Source organism: Aethalodelphis obliquidens, unplaced genomic scaffold, assembly GCF_003676395.1.
Source record: "Aethalodelphis obliquidens isolate GAN/ISIS:26980383/991018 unplaced genomic scaffold, ASM367639v1 scaffold64, whole genome shotgun sequence".
NCBI lineage: Eukaryota > Metazoa > Chordata > Mammalia > Artiodactyla > Delphinidae > Aethalodelphis > Aethalodelphis obliquidens.
The window spans coordinates 7,591,741-7,606,519 of NW_020838008.1; positions in this window are offsets into that span (position 1 = coordinate 7,591,741).

The window sequence follows — 14,779 nt, forward strand, 5'->3', positions numbered from 1 at the left end:
TGAGAGAACTGAGAATATTTGGTGAATATCCAGAAACATTAACATGGTTATTTATATAGCACAGAAGTAAAGTGAATACTTTTTTTTTTTTGCACACTTTGTAAGCTAAACTGGTCAGTGTGTTAAAATGTTAATAAAAAAATTGGCAGGCATTCTTAATACCAGGATGTATATCAGACTTAGTCATGGGGACTTTTTAAAAACACAAATATCTGATAATTCTAGGGTACGTATGGTTAAGGCTTGGATATTTGTAATTTTTCTTTTCATAAACTGCTTAGGTAATTCTCAAGGCAGGATTGAAAAACATTGAAACACTAAGCATTTCTCAAGGTATAAAAGCACAATTTGAAGAATGCTTTTGATCACTGATATCACACATCAATGAAGCATACCATAAAAGCTGTTGTATTTTAATTATAATAGAATGTAAATATATGCCTGCGACAACAAATGTTTCTTTAATTTTTCCCCAATTAAAACAAAAATCTCTTTTTGTTTTCTTTTTTAATTACTGTTAATACCTAAGGGAAAACTTTCCATTTAGGGAATCACCTATGGCACGTTATTCAAATTGCTCAAATATGAAAATGTGTTACCCAAAATGCTGATTTATTCAAGTTTGTGAGATAGTTGAAAGAAAGAAAGGCTGTCACGGAAGGCTGGAAAGCAGGGAAGGAAGGAAGGGGAGGAAAGAAGGAAGGGAGGCGAGGAAGGAGCTGATGTATGGCCCAGAACCACAGCAGCTGAGGGAACACATTGAGTGCTAACACTGGGATCAGCTAATAGGGAACTCAGTCTCAGATTCAAGTTTTAATGATTTATGAATATCATTAAAGTGAATCTCCTTGTGCAAGTTATTTCGCCTCTCTAAAACTCAGTTTTCTAATATTTAAAATGAAGAATATAACTACCTCACAGACTGTTGTTAATTAAGCTAAGTGAGAAAAAATGCAAATCTCTTAGCACAGAGGCTAACACATTGTTATCCATCAAAATGGGTAGTTACTGTTTTTGTTGGCGTGATAGGAAGGCTCTGGCTACAATATTGCTGTGACGGCACTGGTGATAGAAAAAATAACAATCTCTTTAATTTCCTTTGGAACTGTATAGTATATACAAAGAATTTACCATCATCCCTTGGTATCCCCGAGGGATTGGTTCCAACATCTACAGATGCTCAAGTCCCTTATATAAAATGGCGTAGTACCATGAATGCAGTCGGCATCCATAGCCACGGGTTCCCCATCCTTGCATTCAACCAGTTGCAGATTGAAATCTCACAGTTGAAAATCTGCAATCGGTTGAATCTGCACACAGGAAACAGGATACAGAGGGCCAACTGCATATTTTCTTTCAATAGTCTGGGTCATCGAACTGTGGTAATGTTTGGAGTTAAGGGTTGCTGTTAACATGTACAAAATTAATGAAATGTAGGTTAGATCTGTTGGGCTTCCCAACACGGTGATTTGGGCGAAGGCCACACAAGATAAACAAAAAGGGTGTAAAGGGGAAAATTACGTCATGATGAGATCTGTTTCATCTCTGTAACACTGTGGTTAGGAAAACAGGCTCTTAAATCTCAAAGACAGACATCTGTCACTTCCTAGTTACGTGGCCAGAGTCAAGGAACTTACCTTATCGAAGTAAGGGTTTCTTCTTCCATAAAGTGGGTGTGAAAATATGACTACTATAGAGATGTTATTATGCTGTTGTTATTTCCAGTATTGGCTGAGGAAAAAAAAAAAAAAAAGAGAGAGGCTTAAAGAGCTTCTGGGGCTTCCCTGGTGGCGCAGTGGTTGGGAGTCCACCTGCCAATGCGGGGGACGCGGGTTCGTGCCCCGGTCCCGGAGGATCCCGCATGCCGCGGGACGGCTGGGCCTGTGGGCCATGGCCGCTGAGCCTGTGCGTCCGGAGCTTGTGCTCCGCAACAGGAGAGGCCACAACAGTGAGAGGCCCGCGTACCGCAAAAAAAACAAAAACAAACAAGAGCTTCTGTATAATATCACATAGGTTTTGAGCTAGCTTGTGAGCAAGGGAGCCTTAAAGTTCTCCTCAGCTTCATTAAACTTTAGATGGGCTTCTTTTTGACTCTAGACCCCTGAGTTCCCTTTACTTAAAGCATTTATGTTAGAAAACTTCACATTGTAAATAATTTTGATGGAGCAACTCATGGAAGACCAGTTCTTCTGTCAAACCAATTAGAAAAGCTGGAAACAGTTTTAAAAAATCTGATTGGAAAGGTCAGATTGCCACTGAGGCAAATGGGAAAGAAGAGATCCTCAAAAGTGGAGAAGACACTTTCCCCTCAGGGTACCTGCCAGTTGTGGTCCTGGGATGGTGAGAGTCTGAGAAACAGGCAAAGAACCAAGGCAGATAAGCAGATGGGGTCTTGTCAATCACCTGGGGCTGGTGAATAATTTTCATGTGGGATGGCTAAATAAGGCTGGGGGATAAGGATCTCAGACAGTTCAGAGATGGGGGAAAGTGAACACGACACTGTAGACATTTTCCCTTTGAGGCACATACGGAATTCTTAAGATGGTCATGGTAAGAGGCTAAGAAGTGAAAACAAAAAGCTGCTACAAAGGAGAGTCGAGGTTTCAACATGCTCAGGTAGCTGAGGAAGCAGTCATTGGCATTCACGTTCTCCCAAGGAGGGGGCCCTAATAAACACTCCAGGCTCTCAGCTGGAACCCCTGCAGAGCTACATCCTGAGAATGGGGGAAAATTAAAGGCATCTCAGACTAACCAACACTATAAACCAACTCAGAATCAGATTGTATCTGACAGGATTGAGGTGATCTGCCTTCCACTCAAGCTGCCTCCCAGAAGACAGGTGAAGTATTTATGGAGAAAGAGAATGTGGACCAGAGATTACAATTTTTTTTTATTGGAGTACAATTGCTTTACAATGTTGTGTTAGTTTCTGCTGTACAGTGAAGTTAATCAGCTATGTGTATAAGTATATAAGGATCTCCTTCTAGGATTCTTTCTTGGATCTCCCTCCCCACCCCATCCCACCCAGGTAGGTCATCACAGAGTACCAAGCTGAGCTCCCTGTGCTCTACAGCAGGTTCCCACTAGCCATCTATTTTACACATGGTAATGTATTTATGTCAAACCTAATCTCCCAATTCATCCCACCCTCCCCTTCCCTGCCGTGTCCACCTGTCCATTCTCTACGTCTGCATCTCTATTCCTGCCCAGCAAATAGGTTCATCTGTACCATTTTTCTAGATTTCACATATATGCGTTAATATACAATATTTGTTTTTGTCTTTCTGACTTATTCTGTATGACAGACTCTGGGTACATCCACATCTCTACAAATGACCCAATTTCATTTCTTTTTATGGCTGAGCAATATTCTGTTATATATATATATGTACCACATCTTCTTTATCCATTCATCTTTCAATGGACATTTAGGTTGCTTCCGTATCCTGGCTATTGTACATAGTGCTGCAGTGAACACTGGGGTACATGTGTCTTTTTGAATTATGGTTTTCTCCAGGTATATGCCCAGTAGTGGGATTGCTGGGTCATATAGTAGTTCTATTTTTAGTTTTTTAAGGAACCTCCATACTATTCTCCATAGTGGCTGTATCAATTTACATTGACACCAACAGTAAAGAGGGTTCCCTTTTCTCCGCACCCTCTCCAGCATTTATTGTTTGTAGATTTTTTGATGATGGCCATTCTGACTGGTGTGAGGTGATACCTCATTGTAGTTTTCATTTGCATTTCTCTAATGATTAGTGTTGTTGAGCAACCTTTCATGTGCTTGTTGGCAATCTGTATATCTTCTTTGGAGAAATGTCTATTTAGGTCTTCTGCCCATTTTTGGATTGGGTTTTTTGTTTTTTTGATATTGAGCTGCTTGTAAATTTTGGAGATTAATCCTTTGTCAGTTGCTTCATCTGCAAATATTTTCTCCCATTCTGAGGGTTGTCTTTTGGTCTTGTTTATGGTTTCCTTTGCTGTGCAAAAGCTTTGAAGTTTCATTAGGTCCCATTTGTTTATTTTTATTTCCATATCTCTAGGAGGTGGGTCAAAAAGGATCTTTCTGTGATTTATGTCATAGAGTGTTCTGCCTATGTTTTCCTCTAAGAATTTGATAGTGTCTGGCCTTACATTTAGGTCTTTAATCCATTAGGAGTTTATTTTTGTGTATGGTGTTAGGGAGTGTTCTAATTTCATTCTTTCACATGTAGCTGTCCAGTTTTCCCAGTGCCACTTACTGAACAGACTGTCTTTTCTCCACTGTATATTTTTGCCTCCTTTATCAAAGATAAGGTAAACCATAGGTGCGTGGGGTTATCTCTGGGCTTTCTATCCTGTTCCATTGATCTATATTTCTGTTTTTGTGCCAGTACCATACTGTCTTGATTACTGTAGCTTTGTAGCATAGCCTGAAGTCCAGGAGCTTGATTCCTCCAGCTCTGTTTTTCTTTCCCAAATATTGCTTTGGCTATTCAGGGTCTTTTGTGTTTCCATACAAATTGTAAAATTTTTTGTTCTAATTCTGTGAAAAATACAATTGCTAATCTGATAGGGATTGCATTGAACCTGTAGATTGCTTTGGTTAAGTACAGTCATTTTCACAATTGATTCTTCAAATCCAGGAGCATGGTATATCTCTCCATCTGTTTGTGTCATCTTTGACTTCTTTCATCAGTGTTTTATAGTTTTCTGAGTACAGGTCTTTTGACTCCTTAGGTAGGTTTATTCCTAGGTATTTTATTCTTTTTGTTGCAATGGTAGCTGGGATTGTTTCCTTAATTTCTCTTTCTGATTTTTCATCGTTAGTGTTGAGGAATGCAAGAGATTTTTGTGCATTAATTTTGTATCCTGCAGACTTCCCTTGTGGTGCAGTGGTTAAGAATCAGCCTGCCAATGCAGGGGACATGGGTTCAATCCCTGGTCGGGGAAGATCCCACATGCCGCGGAGCAACTAAGCCCGTGTGCCACAACTACTGAGCCTGTGTACCACAACTACTGAAGCCTGCATGCCTAGAGCGTGTGCTCCACAACAAGAGAGCCACTGCAATGAGAAGCATGCATGCTGCAATGAAGAGTAGCCCCCGCTCTCCACAACTAGAGACAGCCCACGCACAGCAACAAAGACCCAATGCAGCCAAAAATAAATAAATAAAATAAATAAATTTATAAAAAAAAATTTGTATCCTGCAACCTTACCAAATTAATTGATTAGTTCTAGTAGTTTTCTGGCGGCATCTTTAGGGTTTTCTATGTATAGTATCATGTCATCTGCAACCAGTGACAGTTTTACTTCTTCTTTTCCAAATTGTATTCCTTTTATTTTTTCTCCTCTGATTGCTGTAGCTAGGACTTCCAATACTATGTTGAATAATAGTGGCGAGAGTGGACATCCTTGTCTTGTTACTGATCTTACAGGAAATGCTTTCAGTTTTTCACCATTGAGAATAATGTTGGCTGTGGATTTGTCTATATGGCCTTTATTATGTTGAGATAGGTTCTCTCTGTGCACACTCTGTGGAGAGTTTTTATCATAAATGGGTGTTGAATTTTGTCACAAGCTTTTTCTGCATCTTTTGAGATGATCATATGGTTTTTATTCTTTAAGTTGTTAATATGGTGTATCACATTGATTGATTTGTGTATATTGAAGAATCCTTGCATCCCTGGGATAAATCCCACTTGATTATGGTGTACGATTTTTTAATGTGTTGTTGGGTTCTGTTTGCTAGTATTTTGTTCAGGATTTTTGTGTCTATGTTCATCAGTGATATTAGCCTGTGATTTTCTTTTTTTTGTGATATCTTTGTCTGGTTTTGGTATCAGGGTGATGGTGGCCTTGTAGAACGAGTTTGGGAGTTTTCCTCCCTCTGCAATTTTTTGGAAGAGTTTCAGAAGGATTGGTGTTAACTCTTCTCTAAACGTTTGATAGAATTCGTCTGTGAAGCCATCTGGTCCTGGACTTTTGTTTGTTGGAAGATTTTTTATTACGGGTTCAATTTCATTACTTGTGATATGTCTGTTTATATTTTCTAATTCTTCCTGGTTTAGTCTTGGAAACTTGTACCTTTCCAAGAATTTGTCCATTTCTTCCAGGTTGTCCATTTTATTGGCATAGCATTGCTTGTAGTAGTCTCTTATGATCCTTTGTATTTCTGTGCTGTCAGTTGTAATTTCTCCTTTTTCATTTCTAATTTTATTGATTTGAGTCCTCTCCCTTTTTTCTTGATGCGTCTGGCTAAAGGTTTATCAATTTTGTTTATCTTCTCAAAGAATCAAGTTTTAGTTTTATTGATCTTCGCAATTGTTTTCTTAGTTTCTATTTCATTTATTTCTGCTCTGATCTTTATGATTTCTTTCCTTCTACTAACTGTGTTCTTTGTTTTCTAGTTGCTTTAGGTGTAAGGTTAGATGGTTTGTGAGTTTTCTTGTTTCTTGAGGTGAGCTTGAATTGCTATAAACATCCCTCTTTAGAATTGCTTTTGCTGTGACCCATAGGTTTTGGATGGTCATGTTTTCATTGTCATTTGTTTTTAGGTATTTTTTAAATCTCTTCTTTGATTTCTTCACAGACACATCACATGAAAGAGGAGCAAAACAGACAATAGAAACTGTTAAGGACTGAACTGTGTTCCCCCAAATTCATATGTTGAAGCCCTGACCCCCACACTGTGACTGTATTTGGAGATTGGGCCAAGGGAGCTAGTTAAGGTTAATTGATGTCATGAGGGTAGAACCCTGATCCCATAGGGTTGGTGTTCTTATAGAAAGAGGTACTCTTATAAGAGAGGCTCACTCTCTCTTAGCCATGTGCGGACACTGAGAGAAGGAGCCATCTATAAGCTGGGAAAAGAAGTCTCACCAGGAATCCAATCAGTGGACACCTTGATCTTAGACTGCCTACCCTCCATAACCATGAGAAATACATTTTTGTTGTTTAAACTACCCAGTCTGGTATTTTGTTATAGCACCGTGAGCAGGCTAATACAGAAGAATACCCACAAATAAGCCTGTTATACTTTTGATTTACAGTTTAGTATCAGTGACAGACTATAGGGTACCTCTGTTCAGATTCCCAGAGCTCTTTGTATGGCATCCTTCTCTCTGGTGTTATATCTCACAAATTCCAGCTGCATCAGCCTAGCCAAACTCTGATATCAGGCTCTTCAGTGAGACAGTGGTGTTCTCCTTGAGTTTCCCCTTTCTGCACTGCAGTCTGGAAATGCCTTCAAGAAGAAAGCTGGAAACTCATAGGGACAACTTAATTTGTTTCCCTTTTCTCAGTAATTGCAGCACTAGACTACTTATCTCAATGTCTAAAAACAGTCGTTTCATTTATTCGACCAGTTTTTAAGTTGTTTACTATGGGAATGCAACTTCTCTACTCCTTCATGGTCAGAAGATGAATTCTCCCTATTCATGTTAAAGACTTTTATCAAACCAGAAATAGTAATTAAAAAAAAATATGATAAAACACATCTACAGCATGCCTCCAGCAAAAATCATTAGACTTACTATGGTTATCATTTCACAGTATATTCAAATATGAATCATTATGTTGTATATTGAAATCAATATAATATGTCAATTGCATGTTAATTTTAAAAAATTACCTTGATGGTAAAATATTGCATGACACAGATTAAGAGAGAAGGACAAATATTCCTTCTATAATTGCTTTAAATCAGTATCATTCGGAGGTTCTTGCTGGTCCAATAAGGCAAGAAAAATAAGTAAATTCAAACACCTAGGAATAATACTAAGGAAAGAGATGCAAGACCTCCACATAGAAAAATGACAAAACAATTCTGACAAAGAAAAAATTTAAGACCTTCGTAAATGGGTGGGATATACTATATTCATAGATTAGAAAATTCAGAATTTTAAAAATACCAATTTTCCTAAATTAACATGTAATATGTTCAATGTATTTCTAATTATAACATTGTCAATTAGTTGACAAGATGGCAGAGAAAATCTAGATGAAGGAAAAATTTGGAAGATTTACCTCATCAGACATTCAGATTTATTATAAAGCTGTAGTTAGTGTGACAGTGTGGTATTTGGCAAAGAAGCCACATAACAGAATGGAAAGTTCAGAAACAGACCCACATATATACAGTCTCCTCCAATGTAGGTGGAGAAAAAGTGGTTGTTTCCCATTCATAAGTCTGAGTGTCTGGACATAACATATATATTATTACTCAGAAATTCCCCAGTTAGGTATATACTTGACAACAGTGTATCCAAAGTGCCCCCAAACACATGTACAAGAATGTTTATTCTAGTGTTATTCATAGGAGCAAAAAACTGGAAGCAGACCGAATGGTTATCGATAGTAGAATGTATAAAAATTGCAGCATATTCACACAAAAGAAATACTAAATTCATGAAGGGGAATAAACTGTTGATATATTAACAATATGAATATAGCTCATAGGTATATGCTAAGCAAAAGAAGCCAGTCAGAAAATAATACATAATGAATGATATCATTTATATGTAGTTCAGAAACAGGCGAAACTAATATATGGTGATGGAATCCAAGGAAGTTTTGGCATGGGGTGGCCAGTGAGGAGAGGTATGAGAAAGGATGCTGGATGCTGGTTATGTTTTATACCTTCATTTAAGTGGCAATCATATAAAAGTATTCATGGTCCTAAAAATTCATCAACATCTATACTTATAATTCTCATACTTTTCTGTTTGTATATTATTTCTGTTTGTATATTAGACTTCAGTAAAGTTTATACAAGCACAAATATTACTCCAAAGATATTATGGTAGAGTAAATAAGACCTATACATAGAACCCTATACTATTCAGCAGCATATGTAAGCTATTCGAAAATTACAACTACATCACTGCGTTATAGTTGAGAATAGAAGAAGATTGGTTCTACCTTGGTGGAGGTGGATGGAATTGGGGATTGAATAAAGACTTTCGAGAGGAGATGAAACGTGAGATGAAACTGAAAAGAAAAGCAGGTGATTGACAGTCAGAAATGAGGAGCAGTAGGTCATTTTAGCAGGATAAATAACATCTCCTCCTCAAAATTGGTTAGATATGTAAGAAAAATTGACAGCAGTTTTATTTATTTGGATTATAATCAATAATGTGAAATTAGGTTGGAAAGGAATATTAGGGCTAGATTTTTGAATGACTTCAAATAACAGAATAAGGAATTTGGATTTCTGTAGACCCTGGGGAGTCATTTAGCATTTATGAGCAGAAGAAAGTCATGATCAAAATTATGCTCCAGAAAAATAAATCCATTGACCTCAAGATTATTAGAAGGAGAAGAGAATTGATGTAGCAAGAAAACATAAATGGATATTACAAAAATCTAATTCATTTTCATTTAGCAAACAGTTATTAAAGGTCTACTGACTGACTCAGGCAAAAATTAGTGAACACCTAAATTAGATCACTCAAGTGGGAGGGTGATAAGTGTCATACATAACATCTTTATTGAAGAACAATTTGAAAAATTGTTGAGTACGACTAATAAAAACTTATGGCAGTATGTGAATTAAGAATATGTTCAGCTGCCGTAAATTGAGATCCCAGTTAATAGCAACCTAAACATATAGGAGTTTTCCTCACGTAATAAGATTGTAGGTAGATATTGCTAGTGTTGTTTCAGCTTCTGAGCAATACCATCACACCCAGGATTGTTACATTTCCTCCAACATTCTGAGGTTGTTGGGTTCCATCCTTTGGTGCAATACCTTTTGTATGGTCACAAATATCTGTCCTGTCTTCAACCCAGCTCCTTGATCAAGGAAGGTAAGAGGGAGGGAATTCTGTGAGATTTTTATAAGAAAGAAAAGGCTTTCTCAGAAACACTTATTGGATTTCCTCTAAGTTTTTGTTGCTGTGACTGATCACATGTCTAACCCCAGTTAAAATGGAGAGTATGAAAGTAGAGAATGAAAACAGGATCACATGATACACTGCCCCTCACAGAATGATGATCCTCTTATGCAAAAAAAGCAAAAATTAATAAATGGGACTATACAAAGCTAATGAACTCCTGCAAAGAAACAACAAGATGAAACCACAGAAGAAAAATCAACAAAATGAAAAGGAAACCTATAGAATGGGAGAAACTATTCGCAAACCATATACCCTATGAGAGGTTAATATCTAAAATATGTAAATAATTCATACAACTCGAAGCAAAAAATTGAACTTAAAAGTGGGCAGAGGATCTGAAAAGACACTTTTCCAAAGAAGACACACAAGTGGCCAACAGATACGTGAAAAGGTGCTCTCCATCACTAATCATTAGGGAAATACAGATCAAAACCACAGTGAGGTATCACCTCACACCTGTTAGAATGGCTGTCATCAAAAAGACAAGAGATAACAAATGCTGGCAGGCAAGGATGTGGAGAAAAGGGAGTCCTTGTATACTGTTGGTGGGAATATAACCTGGTACAGCTACTATGGAAAACAGTATGGGGGTTCCTCAAAAAATTAAAAATAGAACAACTATATGACCCAGCAATCCCACTTCTGGGTCTATATCCAAAGGAAATGATAAAAGAATCTCCAGGAGATATCTACACTCTGATGTTCACTGTAGTATTATTCACAGTAGCCAAGGTATGGAAACAACCTAAGTGTCTGTCAACAGATGAAAAGGTGAAGAAAATGTGGTATATAAACAAAATGGGATATTATTCAGCCATGAGAAAGAAGGAAATCCTGCCATTTGCTACCACATGGATGAATCTGGAGAGCGTTACGCTAAGTGAAGTACGTCAGAGAGAGACAAATACTGTATGATGTCACTTATATGAGGAATCTAAAAAAAGCCAAACGCAGAGAAACAGAGTAAAGTGATAGTCACCAGGGGCTGGAGAATGGAGGAAATGGAGAGATGTTAGTCAAATGGTACAAACTTCCAGTTTTAAGATGAAAACGTTCTGAGGGTTGAGTGTATAGCATCATGATTATAGTTAATAATACTGTTTTATATACTTCAAAGTTGCTAAGAGAGTAGATCATCAGTGTTCTTATCACAAAACAGAAATGGTAATTATGTGATGTGACAGAGGTGTTAGCTGACTCTACAGTGGTAATCATTTTGAAGTATATGTGTATCAAATCAACATGTACACCTTAAACTTACAGAATGTTTTATGTCAATTATATATCCATAAAGCTAGAAAACAATTATGATCCTGTTATCAAAGAAAAAGTGGAAAACTGATAATGGTGCTAACAATTTTTCACAGTTGCAACACAACAAAGTACATATAAGAGATGGTACTTGCTCTAAAAGAGTTTATATGATAGCTTTGGGAACTTTGTATGCGTCCATAAGAAATAACTACATTTAATATGAAATTGAGGATTTCCACCTAATGTGTGGGATATATTTTCCATTTGTTTGCTTAATTTTAATTAAGTTGGTCCTTCCTTGCTTGTTCCAAAAAATTTCTTTGATCACATACAACGCAAAATTCAATATAAAATTGGACAATAAAATCATTACAAAAAAATAGAAAAGAAGAGAAATAGGTGTGACCTGATGAGATCATTCTGTGGCATGTGTTCTGCATTTTATGACAATTTAGCCAAAAATAGGGTTAGTAAAAAATTTTAGTTTTTTTTTTTTTTTTTTTTTTTTTTTAGGAATAAACTTCCCATCACTGAAAACATGAAGGACTGACATGAACTTTTTGGGTTTTTATGAGAAATATTAGTAGCAAGAAGCTGAGAAAGTTATGACCTAAATAAGAGTAGCTTCCTATAGACTAAGGCAACGTTTCAGACTAAGTTTTCAGGAGTAATTAATTTTGCGTTCTTTACCGCAGGCTTCAGTTCCTAAACCTGATCATTTTACTTTTGTTTTAATGGTCTTAAGGTTTTAAGATGGCTATGTCCTTAATTGCCATGTTTCTGAGACTTCTTAAGTGCTTTTTTCCTTAAAGTGGTAGGGAACCAAGCCCTGCCTGGTTCCCTACCATATTTCTGTTGCACATGGAAGGCAATCAATAAATATCTATTGAACAAATAATTATGTAGGATAAAGTTAAGAATAAGGGGTAGTGTTTTTTCCCCAATAGCGTTTCTAAAGATACATTAATATTCCACTTATGGAAATTTTAAATATTAACCCTCTTTAAGAGTTTCAGGTCACATTTAATCTTAAATTGCTTGTGTCTCTTTTTCACCTAACATTCCAAATCACGCAGCACAGTATCTGCTATATCTTGGGTCATTCAGTGGATAATTGATGTTCTCATGAACAGAGGCATTTCTGAGGACAGTTAAAATATTATTACACTGGTACATTATTTCAGATTCCCTCAATGTCAGAATAGAGTTTATGGAACTAGAGAAATAAAAGATTAACATACCCGTGAGGCTACTTTTCCTAAGTATGGGATGCTCCAGGCAGCCTTTGGAAAATGCTGGGTCATAGCTAATTCATAGTTGTGTTCTGAAATTAGTACCTAATTAATGTTGCATTGTTGATTATAAAGGGATCCATGTGCTTAAAAAATTAGCTGAACAAGAAGTTGCATTCGGTATTCTGGTGCCAATATTGAGGAGGCTGACTTTCATTCTTCCCCAGACATAGTATTCACCCTTCTTCACAGAGACAGCCCACAAAGATATTTGTAATCAGGCCAAGAGTTTCTCCACAACTGAGCTTTGAATCTGCTAAAATATTTGGAAAGTAAACAAATTGAAACCCCCGATTTCTGTACAGCACTTCATGGAAAAGACCATTTGGGCATAAGTAACTTTAATGGTGGGTGGTCACCTCTCAATTACCTTGCCCATGGGAGAGCTCAACTACAGTGCCTGGATAACATAACTGTGCATGCCTAAGCTTCATACACTCTTCAGTGCCTTATATTATACACTTGAGGGTAATACATTTCACCAGTCTTCTTAATGGAGTGGGAAAGGGAGGTGTAGTTAATGGAAAGAGAATTGCTAACTATAATTGTGAACTTTTAAGCCCAGATGTAAGTAGAATAAGTATGCTTTTGACAGGCACAGGAAAGTAAGGGAAAAAAGTTTAGTCCATTTCAGGATTGCTAATCCGCAATGCAATATGGAATTCTTTTTTTTTTTAATTTTTGTATTTTATTTAATTTATTTTTGTATACAGCAGATTCTTATTAGTTATCCATTTTACACATATTAGTGTATATATGTCGAGGAATTCTTGTTCAAGAATTAAACAGAAGTATAAGAATGCATGCACCAGATCCTAAGCAAAGCATTTAGTGAAAAGCAGTCATTAAGACAGTCGTGGGAAGACAGGGTAGAGACCCAGGTCAGTTCACCTGATCCCGACTGAACCAGCTTGGTCCTGCTTTCTTCTTTATCTCCTACTCATTTCCTGTCTTCATTTGTCTTCAGATCTCTTGCTTCATATTCCATTTCCAATCCTGAACTTGTATCCCTTTACCTGAGAGCCAACTTAACATTTCTGGCCTTCCAGACCTTGTCTCAACATTATACTCTCTTTATGAGTGTCTGATCCAGACCATCTAAGGGGAACATGGACAGGTAATATCTATCTTTTGCCTTTTAGGAGGAAGAAAGTACAGTGTTTAATAATACCTTTACAGGCAGGCCATATTTACTCCAAAATAACACTTAATTGCATCTATAAACAATTCAGTTAATCATGCTCTACTTTTTATGGTATGCAAATGCACATACCTAAAAGAAGAGATTACTTAGAGCACTAGCTATGAATCACAGTGCCTCTGTAATACACTTTAGAATGTACCATGAAAGAGAGTGGGAAGTGCTTTTGAAATAATATAAGTTATATTTGCTAATACGTATTGAATACTTACTATGTATCAGGCATTGCCCTACAATCTTGTAGGAAATATTAAAACTGTAATAATATCTAGAATATTGAATTTCTGATAGGTCCCTAGTATCAAATATGGGATTAATAATGAATAACTATTACTTGAATTTACACATTTCAGCATTATAAAATATTTCTAAAATTTGGGGTTTCATAACATGGCATTTTGGCTTTTCCTATATACCTCAGATAAAATTTATAGGAGGAAAAGGATTTTCACTTGAGTTTCCTGGTTAGAAAGTGACATTCAGTAGTGCTCAGAGTGGCTCTTTCAAGTAGTGAAGATAATATAAATCTCCCAAACACATTAAATAGTAAAAAAACTCGCTTGAATGCCATTTAGATCCAATTCCTTTTCATGTTTCTCTCCTATGAAATGTCCTTTATTCTCCATCTAGAAACTTCTGTTCATTCTTTGAGACCTAGCAGCTAAGGTGACAGTAGCATAATCCTTGAAGTACTCTCCAGCACTTATAGACTAGACCACCTGTTCTTAAACTTGAACTTATCAGATTCACCTACAGGACTTGTTAAAAAAGATGGCTGGCCTCACCCCTGGAGCTGCTGATTCAGTAGGCCTGAGGTAGGGCCACAAACCTACATTGTTAACAAATTCCTAGGTCGTGTTAAGCTAATTTGGATATCACAGTTTAAGAATCCTTGAACCATGACAGCATAAAGAAAGGAAAAAGGCAAAGAATATCCTCCTTCAGTTAGGTCTATTGACTAGACTCCTTCAGTTGAATAACACACAGTTGTGTATGTGTGTTAAATTGCTTGGTTGTTGGGAATTCCCTGGTGGCACAGTGGTTAAGAATCCTCCTGCCAATGCAGGGGACATGGATTTGATCCCTGGTTCGAGAAGATCCCACATGCCGTGGAGCAACTGAGCCCGTGTGCCACAACTACTCAGCCTGT